We start from the raw sequence: 10874 nt of genomic DNA, 5'->3' as shown, positions 1-10874 counted from the left end.
CAACTAGGTCCTGGCCTTAGGCACTGTCCTTGGCCTGCTTAGTCCAGTTTTAGAAAGAATACTGAATTATTTTAGCAAAACAAAACAAACAAACAAACAAAAAACAAAAACAAAAATTACATTCAATATCTGGTCTAATTTCTCTTCTTCCACCCTTGGTATCTTATCACCCTTGCTTGTCTTCAGCAAGGATCCCGTGGAACCAAGCTAGCAAGAACCTTCCTAGTCTTGACCTTTGCTCTTAGTAATTTTCCCTCCACTAACTGCCACTGAACCCTGCTCCTTGGCCATAAATCTCCACTTGTCTTTGTCATATTTGGAGTTGAGCCCAATCTCTCTCCCCTATTGCAAAACCTGCTCTGCCCAAGTCTCTCTTTCTTGAATAAAGTCTTCTTTATGTCTCTAACAATTGTCATGAATGATTTTTTCTCTTTAACAAGAGCCAACTGCAACAAAGGAAAGTGAAGGCATCCCAGGAAAATGACCTGTGTGCATTCACCGGATCATCAAAATATTCTATTTGTTAAAAAACATGAAAGATCATAAGTCCGCTGGACTTATATTCAAAATTTAAAGAGAATTTAGACAAGAAATGGTGGCATATAGTTCTTCAAAAATTTCAATATCATGAAAGATAAAACCTAAGAAACCATTCGCAATTGAAGGAGACAAATGAGATATGACAACTAAATGTAATCCATGATCCTGGACTGGATCTGGAACTCATAGGGGGAAACATGCTATAATGTAAATTATTGGAGGGGCGCCTGGGTGGCTCAGTTGGTTGAGCATCCAGCACTTGATTTCAGCCTATGTCAAGATCTCAGGATCATGGGCTCAAGCCCCACATCAGACTCCACTCAGCTCAGTGTCTGCTAGTCCCTCTCCCTTTGCTCCTCCACCCTACCCCCTGCAATCTTGCTCTCTCTAAAATAAATAAAATCTTAAAAAAAAAAAAAAAGTAACTTATTGGAAAATGATCAAAACTAGAATATGGATATAGGGGTTTTTTCTTCATGCTTAAAAAATACATATTTTGAAACAACCCAAATTTATAGAAAAGTAGCATGTACAGAACAAAGACTTTATTCACCTGAACTATTTGAGAATAAGTTGACAATGTAATGTCCTGTTATCCCCGACCTCTTTAATCTATATTTTGTGCAAAGATATTCTAACAGTACAAACATCAAAATCAGGACATTCATATTAATACTTTACTACCATCTATTCCTCACCCGAGTTTCATTAATTATCCTAATAATGTCCTTAAAACCTAAGGATCCAAGTAAGTATCACAAGTTGCATTTAGTTAACATATCTTTTTAACCTTTCCAGAACTGGAATAGCTCCCCATACTTCCCTTGACTTTCACGGCCTTAATACTTTGGCAATTTCTCTATAACTTAAAAATGTTTTTCAAAATAAAAAAAAAAATTTTAAAAAGGAGTCAATGCAATTGCTATCTCAAAGCAAAATCTCAGAAAGAACTCCATCCTCAAGACTGAGAGAGTAGACGGGGCGCCTGGGTGGCTCAGTGGGTTAAGCCACTGCCTTCGGCTCAGGCCATGATCTCAGGGTCCTGGGATTGAGTCCCACATCGGGCTCTCTGCTCAGCAGGGAGCCTGCTTCCCTTCCTCTCTCTCTGCCTGCCTCTCTGTCTACTTGTGATTTCTCTCTGTCAAATAAATAAATAAAATCTTTAAAAAAAAAAAAAAGACTGAGAGAGTAGAGCTAAAGTAGTTATTACATGTAATCACAGTGTTTTATAGAACCACTGAGAACTCTGTAATAATCTATGAAAAGTAGATTAGGTGATTTCAAAGGTATCAAATTTCTGTTTTATAACAGGCCTTACTAATTAATCTAGACCTTGTATCCATTGGGTGCCATTCCCCTATTGGGATTTCTTAGGAATATCTTCTGAACCCCAAGCTTTGCATAGGACTCAGGGACCCTAAAAAATCAATTTATAAGCTACACCTAAGGCAAAAAAAATGAAACTAAGTCCATAATAGAAAAAAACAAGGAGACTAAAAAGATTTCTACTTAGAGATACTAGTGGTATACATTTCAGGATTTTGAAATGAAATAATAAAAGGAATGAAATAAATGCCTAATATTTAAAAATACTCCAAGAGTAGAAAAATTAAAATGAAAAAAAAAAAAGCTGGATAAGTTAACATAAATATGCAAATGTTCTTTCCAGTTTCCAATGATGGAAAAAAAGAAAAGATCACAAAGTAAAAATCTTTGTAGTTCCAGTCCCAGAATTTGAAATCCCAAGGAACACACATAGAACACGAACAAAAGCAGAAGGTGCCAATATTTATTCATCCATGTCTATGTGTGGAAGAGGTTGTTTTGACTTTAAGTCATTAATTTTGTTTCTTTAAGCAAATATAGCTCCAGAGTAAAGAAGAAGGAGCATTCATTAAGGTTTATTGTAATATTGGTTGATTCCCCAATATTATTCTTCCCCACGGATGATTAAACTAAATCTAACAGTAGCTTTTAACATTCTCCCCACAACTGTTCTTGGTGTATGGGCACGTGACTTGAGTTGGCCCAATCAGCTTATAATCTCCCATGAGTTTAACTGAGTTCTATCTGGGTTGGCTGTTTTGTCGCTTTATCACGACTACGTCACCAAGTGAGATGACATTCCTATTTTCTGGAATTCAGTGGGATGGCACTTCTTTTTCTGGAATTTCAAAGCTAGTAATCAAATTCAAAATACCCCTCTCCTCTTCTCTCCCAATTTCAAATGAATGAGGAAGCATGTAGTACCAATTAGAGATTCTAATCACAAGAAAAAACGGCCCCCAATGAATTCAACAGGGACAGCAGAGCAGAGAAAAAGATACAATCTAAGTTCTTACTGACATCGTTGACCCAGTAAATCAGCCACCTCAAAAGTCAACCTGGAAAGTCAACCCTGGAAATCTAGAAATCTAATTAAAGCCATAATGATCTTATTTAAGCTAATTCGGGGTCAGATATTCCTATCATTTCCCGCTAAAAATGTCTTGAATAATTTAGTTCCCTCCCCTGTAGTTTAAATAAATTATTCCCAACTTTCTTTTGGTTTCCCAATAACAAGTGAATTGTCTGAACTTTGAACTCTAATTTAAGTTTCAAAATGGACCCATGGGTCAGTAAAGATGTGGCCTTTGCAGCAATCAGTCACAGAAATCTGACAGGCCCTATATATTTCCCATTATAAATTAACAAATTGGCATTACAGTGTGCAGACACCTAGGAGTTTAATTTATTGTGCTTCCTTTCTCAGTACTACCTTATCTTGTAATTTTTAAAAGTTCCTGTTTTCTGGAACTCTAAAATTAGCAATAAAATAATGGGCCACATTTTTATGATATGCTAATGAATATATTAGTCTGTATTCTGAGATATGCTTTAAAAAGATGAATCATAAAGAGGTAAATTATATGAACTTATTTTAAGTGTAAGAGTAATCATCTCCAGCCATACACAAATACATAATACACAAAATTGAGCCAATTTTTGCAGTAATAGATCCTAACACCTAATTATTCCACTCTACTGCCTCCCCTCCCCCCACAAATCAAGAAACAAAATGCAGTAGTTACTATACTATACTTTTAAAAAACACATTACCCTCAGAGGGTGACTCTTCAAAAGTCTTAACCCAAACTATCTGGGGCTAGAAGTATCTTTCCTTTCATTAATAACCTTAATACTGTAGCAGTATAAGAATAACTGCAAAAGTACAGAGCAACTGTGGTCTGGGGCTGGGACAGCACCTGCACATTCCTCCAATCTCCTCCTAGGAAGATAATTAAAGGGAAATTCCAGTCAAACAGGCACATCTCAGCCATATTCACAGCCCTTAGACAAGGCAGCCTATTCATGACAAAACTGCTTTCACCACCATCAAATGCTCCCTGGCCTACTTATTACTATTTAAGTACCTGAATTTCGTAACTCCTCACTAGCATAAACTGAAGTATCTTTTTAAATCATCACTCAGACCTGTTTGCTCTGTAAAGTCCTCAGGAAAACAAAGGTCATTTAACAACATGGGTCATTGAATATCGAGGCCACTTCAAAGATGTTGAAAACACACAGCTGAAAATAATTAAACCAATCAATAAGACAGTTTACCAAACATGTAACTTAATTTCAGTTACTAGATTTACTGAAGAAACAGCCTTTCCTATATTGTGCTCCAGCTTTCCCAAATAATACTGTCCTTTAAATTAAAGTTCCAGCTCAATTCCCAGGAATCTGCTCTTATTCTGTCCACCACATTACCAATCCACCAGCATGATTCTTTGCCTTCAAGGCAAGTTTAAAGTTATTAGATTCACAGATTCATATTTCTGTAGATTTCATATTTTCATTCCTGTTTCTCCAACAGACTAAAAGCAAGTTTTTCTCTTTTCCCTAACACATAACCTCCCTAACACACAGCACAGTATACTTCAAAAAGATTCACCTAATTCTGTGAAACCACTGAAGCATTTCATAGTGAAATTAGTTAATTATTAAATATATTTTTTTAATTTTTTATCTTTTATAAACATATATTTTTATCCCCAGGGGTACAGGTCTGTGAATCACCAGGTTTACACACTTCACAGCACTCATCAATATTTTACATTTATAAAAAACTACAGACACAAGATGAGTAAGTCTTTGTACCTAATGAGGAAGGTCAAGAAAAGAACATGATCTTTCATATTAAAAGGCAGAGCGAGAGGGATAATATATGAAATATACCAATTTCTCTGGATGCTCCGAAGAGGGAAAAATCATGTATGGATGAGAGGTTTCACTTGGAAGAGGATTTCTGAGATGAACCTTTAATGAAAAGTAGAAATTCCACCTATAGGAGTGAAGGTATAGGAAACAAAATTAACAAAAGACAGTATAGGAGATGTTCATGTGACAGTGAATCTTCCAGATTTGTTGAAACAAAGTATTACCAGTGAAGGAGTGAAATAAGAGCAGCAAAATTTATAGAGAGATATATTTAAAGTCTTTGCATCCAGAATAACAAAGTCCTACCTAATTTGACAGATTTGTTGTGGAACCATTGAAAAATAGTTTTAAAGGAAATTATATAACTTCCCTTTGGAAACCTACTAGGCCAGTGGGGTTTGGATGAACTAAAATGAGAAGAAACCAGAAGGTCAATGAAGAAGTTATGAGGGCTACACCATTTAAGAAACAATAAGGAACACTATTTCACACTATCTAGAAGGGCTATAGTGAAAGGAAAAAAAGAAAAATAGCAAATAGCAAGTGTTGATGAAAAGTGAAGAAGTTTGAGGCCTTATATACTGCATGTAAAATGTAAAATGGTGCAGCCACTGTGTCAAATAGTTTTGCAGTTTCTCAAAAATTAAACACAGAGTTACCATAACTTAGCAATTCCACCTCTAGGTATATACATAAGAGTTAAAAATGTATGTTCTGCACAAAAGCCTATATGGGAATACTTATAGTAGCATTATTCATAATGCCAAAAAGTGGAAACAACCTAAATATCCATCACTTGAAAAATGGTAAACAAACTGTGGTATACCCATACAAAAGAATATTGTTTGGCAATAAAAAGGAATGAAGCACTGATACATGCTACAGCACAGGAGAACCTTGGAAGTGTTACAGAAAATCAAAGAAGCCAAGCACATGAGGTTGTATATGTATGTATATTTGTATATATGTATGATTCCATTTAAATGAAATGTCTCAGATAGGCAAATCCATACAGACAGAAGGTAGATTAGTGGTTGCAGAAAATAGGCAGAGGGAGGGATTAGAAAGAATGGGGTTTCTTTTGGGGGTGGCAGAAATATTCTGGAATTAGTATTAGTGACGGTTCCATAATATTGTGAATATATTCAGTGATTAAATTGTACACCTACGAAGTTAAAATGGTGAATCTTATGTTAAATGAATTTTAACTCGATAAGAAAAAGAAACTGAAGAATGAATTACAGTAAAGGTCATGTGAGTAGAAACAAAATGGGTGAAAAGTTAAGGAGTTATAATCCACATGTTTTTGCAACTATTATATTTTATGAGAGCTAAAGTGCAATCAATGTTAAGATGCATCATAATTTTATATACCAAAAGGAAAGAAAAATACTACCAATTAAGCAATGATATGCCATTGATGGTAAGAAGCAACTGGTACAACAAATTTTACCTTAGGGGGCGCCTGGGTGGCTCAGTGGGTTGAACCTCTGCCTTCAGCTCAGGTCATGATCCCAGGGTCCTGGGATTATGCCCCACATCCGGCTCTCTGCTCAGTGGGGGACCTGCATCCCCCTTCCCCTCTGCATGCCTTTCTGCCTACTTGTGATCTCTCTCTGTCAAATAAATAAATAAAATCTGTAAAAAAAAAAAAAAAGAAATTTTATCTTATAAAAAAGTGCTTTAGAATGAAGGAAATGTAGAATTAGATGCAGGAAATAAAGAAATTATGTAGTTTAGAAATAGAGAAAAATCTATTTTGTGCAGAAACACAGTGAATTCAGTTTGGACCATCACAGGTCCCAAATAAGCTATTTGGATATTCATGTTGGTATTAATGAATTATCATCTTAAAATTATTTATATATAGAAATGTAATGGGAGGGATATTACACTTTTAGATGTATACAACACTGAGAATCTTGAAAACTACAACCCTAAAAATCAATGATCAAGAAAGGTAAATCCAGTCTCTCAAGAAAAATTCATGACCTTCTTTTTTTTTTTTAATTAGAAGCAGCCCTCACATCCAAAAGCCCAGGGATTTACCATTCTGAAATCTGTTTTCCAGCTTCCTCTCAAAACACTTTTTAGCAGGTTCTTTTGATATTTATAAAAAATAAAATCTCTTATCTTCAAAGAAACTCATCAAAGTGCAACACATAAACAAAAGCAGAAAGAAGGCTAATAAGTCCATTAATGGCTACTGTGCAACTGAGGTAAATATTAAATTTGATCAGCATTCATTAAGCATGGAGAACTTTTCAGTCTCTGAACTATACCCTGAAGGATTTGAAATGCAAGTAAAATAAAATTTTTACAATTAAGGAAGCTAGAGGTGGATATGAGGTGTCAGAAAGGATAAAAATAACAGAACACAAGACAGAATAACTTTTGCTTCATATAGCTATCTATGTGTGAACAGTACAACCTATGTAAACATGAGTGCTGTGGAGCTTCAAAGAGGGAAGAGATTGCACCCAAAAAGGAGAACTGGAAAAGGTAAGATAGATATGTACATGAAGATGGACTTAATATATTAGAGTTTAAGGGCAGCTGGCTGGTTCAGTTGGTAAAACATGAAACTCTTTATCTCAGAGTTACAAGTTTGAGACCCGCATTGGATGTAAAGCTTAAAAATTTTCTTTAATTCCTTAAAAAAAAGAATAAATTAGAATTTAGTAGGCAGAGATGCAGCAGTAGGGTTTGTTTATTTTTTTTGTTTTTTTTAAGATTTATTTATTTATTTGAGAAGGGGGAGAGGGGAGGAGTAAAGGGAGAGTCCCAAGTAGACTCCATGTTCAACAGTCTTAAGACTACTAAATGGACTTGAAAAAAGTGTAGAAGACACCAGAGAAACTCTGGCTGCAAAAATAAAAGACCTAAAAACTAGTCAGGCTGAAATTTTAAAAAATTCTATAACTAAGACACAAAACCAAATGGATATAAGCACAAGGACTGAAGAAGCAGAGGACAGAAGAGGTGATATTAAAGATAAAATTATGGAAGGGCACCTGGGTGGCTCAGTCATCAAGCATCTGCCTTTGGCCCAGGTCATATCCCAGGGTCCTGGAATCAAGTCCTGCATCGGGCTCCCTGCTCAGTGGGAAGCCTGCTTCTCCCTATCCCACTCACCCTGCTTGTGTTCTCTCTCTCTCTCTCTCTCTCTCTCTCTGTGTGTGTGTGGGTGTCAAATAAATAAAATATTTAAAATATTATGGAAAATAATGAAGTTGAAGAGGGAAAGGAAACTATTAGATCACAAAGGTAGACATAGGGAACTAGTGATTCCATAAAGAGAAATAATATCCATATCATAGAAGTCCCAGAAAAGAGTTGGATAAAGGGTCAGAAGGTTTATTTGAACAAATTATAGCTGAGAATTTCCCTAATCTAGGGAAGGAAATAGTCATTTAAGTCCAAGAGGCACAGAGAACTCCCACAAAATCAACAAAATCCAGGTCAACACACAACATGTCATAGTGAAACTTCCAAAATACAAAGATAAAGAGAGAATTCTGAAAGCAGATGAAAGCAGCTATAGACAAAAGATCCTTAAACTACAAGGGCAGACCCATAAGGTTAGCAACAGAGCTGTCCACAGGGAGCTGGCAGGCCAGAAAGGTCTGGTATGATATATTCAAGGTATTAAATGGGAAAAATGTGCAGCCAAGAATACTTTATCCAACAAGGCTGTTATTGAGAATAAAAGGAGAGACAGTTCCCAAGACAAACAAAAGCTAAAGGAATTCATGAACACTAAATCAGCTCTTCCAGAAATACTAAAGGGGAATCTTTGAGCACGAAAGAGACACTAAAGGTAACAAAAACTGGAAAGGACAAGAGGCAATCTATAAGAACAGTGACTTTATAGGCAATACAGTAGCACCAAATTCATATCTTTTAATAATTATTCTGAATGTAAATGGATAAATACCCCAACCAAAAGACACATGGTATCAGGTTGGATTAAAAAAAAAAAAAAAAAAAAAACAAGACCCACTGACATGCTGCTTACAAGAGACTCATTTTAGACCCAAAGACACCTCCAGATTGAAAGTGAGGGGGTAGGGAACCATTTATCATGCCAATGGACATCAAAAGAAAGTTGGAGGAAGGGGGCCTGGGAGGCTCAGTCAGTTAAGCATCTGCGATTGGCTCAGGACATGATCTCGATGTCCTGGGATCAAGCCCCACACTGGGCTCCCTGCTTAGCAGGGAGTCTGCTTCTCCCTCTGCCCCTCCCCCTGCTCAAGCTCTCACTCTCTCTCTCTCTCTCAAATAAATAAAATGTTAAAAAAAAAAAAAACTAAGAAAGCTAGAGTAACCATACTTCTATCAGACAAACTAGATTTTAAGCCAAAGACTGTAACAGAGATAAAGAAGCACACTATATCATAATGAAGGCATCTATACAACTAGAAGACCTAATAATTATATATATATATATATATATATATATATATATATCCTTAACTTGGGCACAGTCAAATCTATAAACCACTCAACAATAAAATCAAAGAAACTCACTGATAATAATGCATGATAGTAGGGAAATTAACATCCCACTTACAGAAATGGACAAATCATCTAAGGGGATCAACAAGGAAACAGGGGCTTTATTATTTTTAATATTTTATTTATTTATGTTAGAGAGAGAGAGATCGAGAGAGAGAAAGAAAGCACTAGCAAGAGGGAGAGGGAGAAGCAGGCTCTCTGCTGAGGAAGGAGCTCAACGTGGGGGCTCCGTCCCAGGAACCTAGGATCATGATCTGTGCTGAAGACATACGCTTAACCAACTGAGCCACCTAGGTACCCCCAAAACAAGGGCTTTAAATGACTTACTTGACCAGATGGACATAACAGACATATTCAGAGCATTTCATCCAAAGCAGCAGAATTCACATTCTTCTTGAGTGTACTTGGAACATTCTCCAGATTAGAGCAACATACTGGGTCACAAATCAGACCCATCAATTCAAAATTGATGAAAGACCTAAATGTGAGGTAGGAACCCATCAAAATCCTACAGGAAAACACAGGCAGCAACCACTCTGACCTTGGCCACAGCAACTTCTTACTAGACATGTCTCCAGAGGCAAAAGAAATGAAAGCAAAAACAAACTACTGAGACATCATCAAGACAAAACTTCTGAACAGCAAAGGAAACAATCAACAAAACTAAAAGGCAATCTATGGAATGGGAGAAGATATTTGCAAATGATGTACCAGATAAAGGGCTAATATCCAAAATCTATAGAGAACTTACCAAACTCAACACCCAAAAACCAAATAATCCAGTCAAGAAATGGGCTGGAACAGACAGTTCTCCAAAGAAGACATACAAATGGCCAACAGACACATGAACAAAATGCTCAATGTCACTCAGCATCAAGGAAATACAAATCAAAACTACAATGAGATACCACCTCACACCAGCCAGATTGGCTTAAATTAACAACTTACAGAAACAACAAATGCTGGTGAGGAAGCAGAGAAAGGGGGTCCCTCTTACACTTTTGGTGGAAATGCAAGCTGGTGCAGCCACTCTGGAAAACAGTATGGAGGCTCCTCAAAAAGGTAAAAATAGAACTACCCCATGACCCAACAATTGCACTAGTAGGTATTTATCCAAAGAACACAAAAATAGTGATTTGAAGGGGCACATGCAGCCCAACGTTTATAGCAGCATTATCAATAGTAGCCAAAATATGGAAAGAGCCCAGATGTCCACCAACCAATGAATGGATAAAGATGTGATATATGTGTGCATATGCGTGTGTGTGTACACATTATATGTGTATATGTATACACACACATATACATACAATGTGCATCTACACACACACACAATGGAATATTACTCAGCCATCAAAAAGAATGAAATTGCTATTTGCAATGATGTGAATGGAAGTACACAGTGTATTATGCTAAGCAAAATAAGTCAGAAAGACAAATACCATATGATTTCCCTCATATATGGAATTTAAGAAACAAAAAAGATGAACATGGGGAACAGAAGGAAAAATAAAGTAAGATAAAGACAGAGAGAAGGCCAACCATAAGAGACTCTTAAATATAGGGAAAAAACTGGGTTGCTGGAGGGGAGGTGGGGGAGTAACTGGGTA

The sequence above is a fragment of the Mustela putorius genome, unplaced genomic scaffold (assembly GCF_011764305.1).
Source record: "Mustela putorius furo isolate JIRA1106 unplaced genomic scaffold, ASM1176430v1.1 tig00003871_pilon_pilon_pilon, whole genome shotgun sequence".
Lineage (NCBI taxonomy): Eukaryota > Metazoa > Chordata > Mammalia > Carnivora > Mustelidae > Mustela > Mustela putorius.
This window is presented reverse-complemented; position numbering follows the sequence as displayed.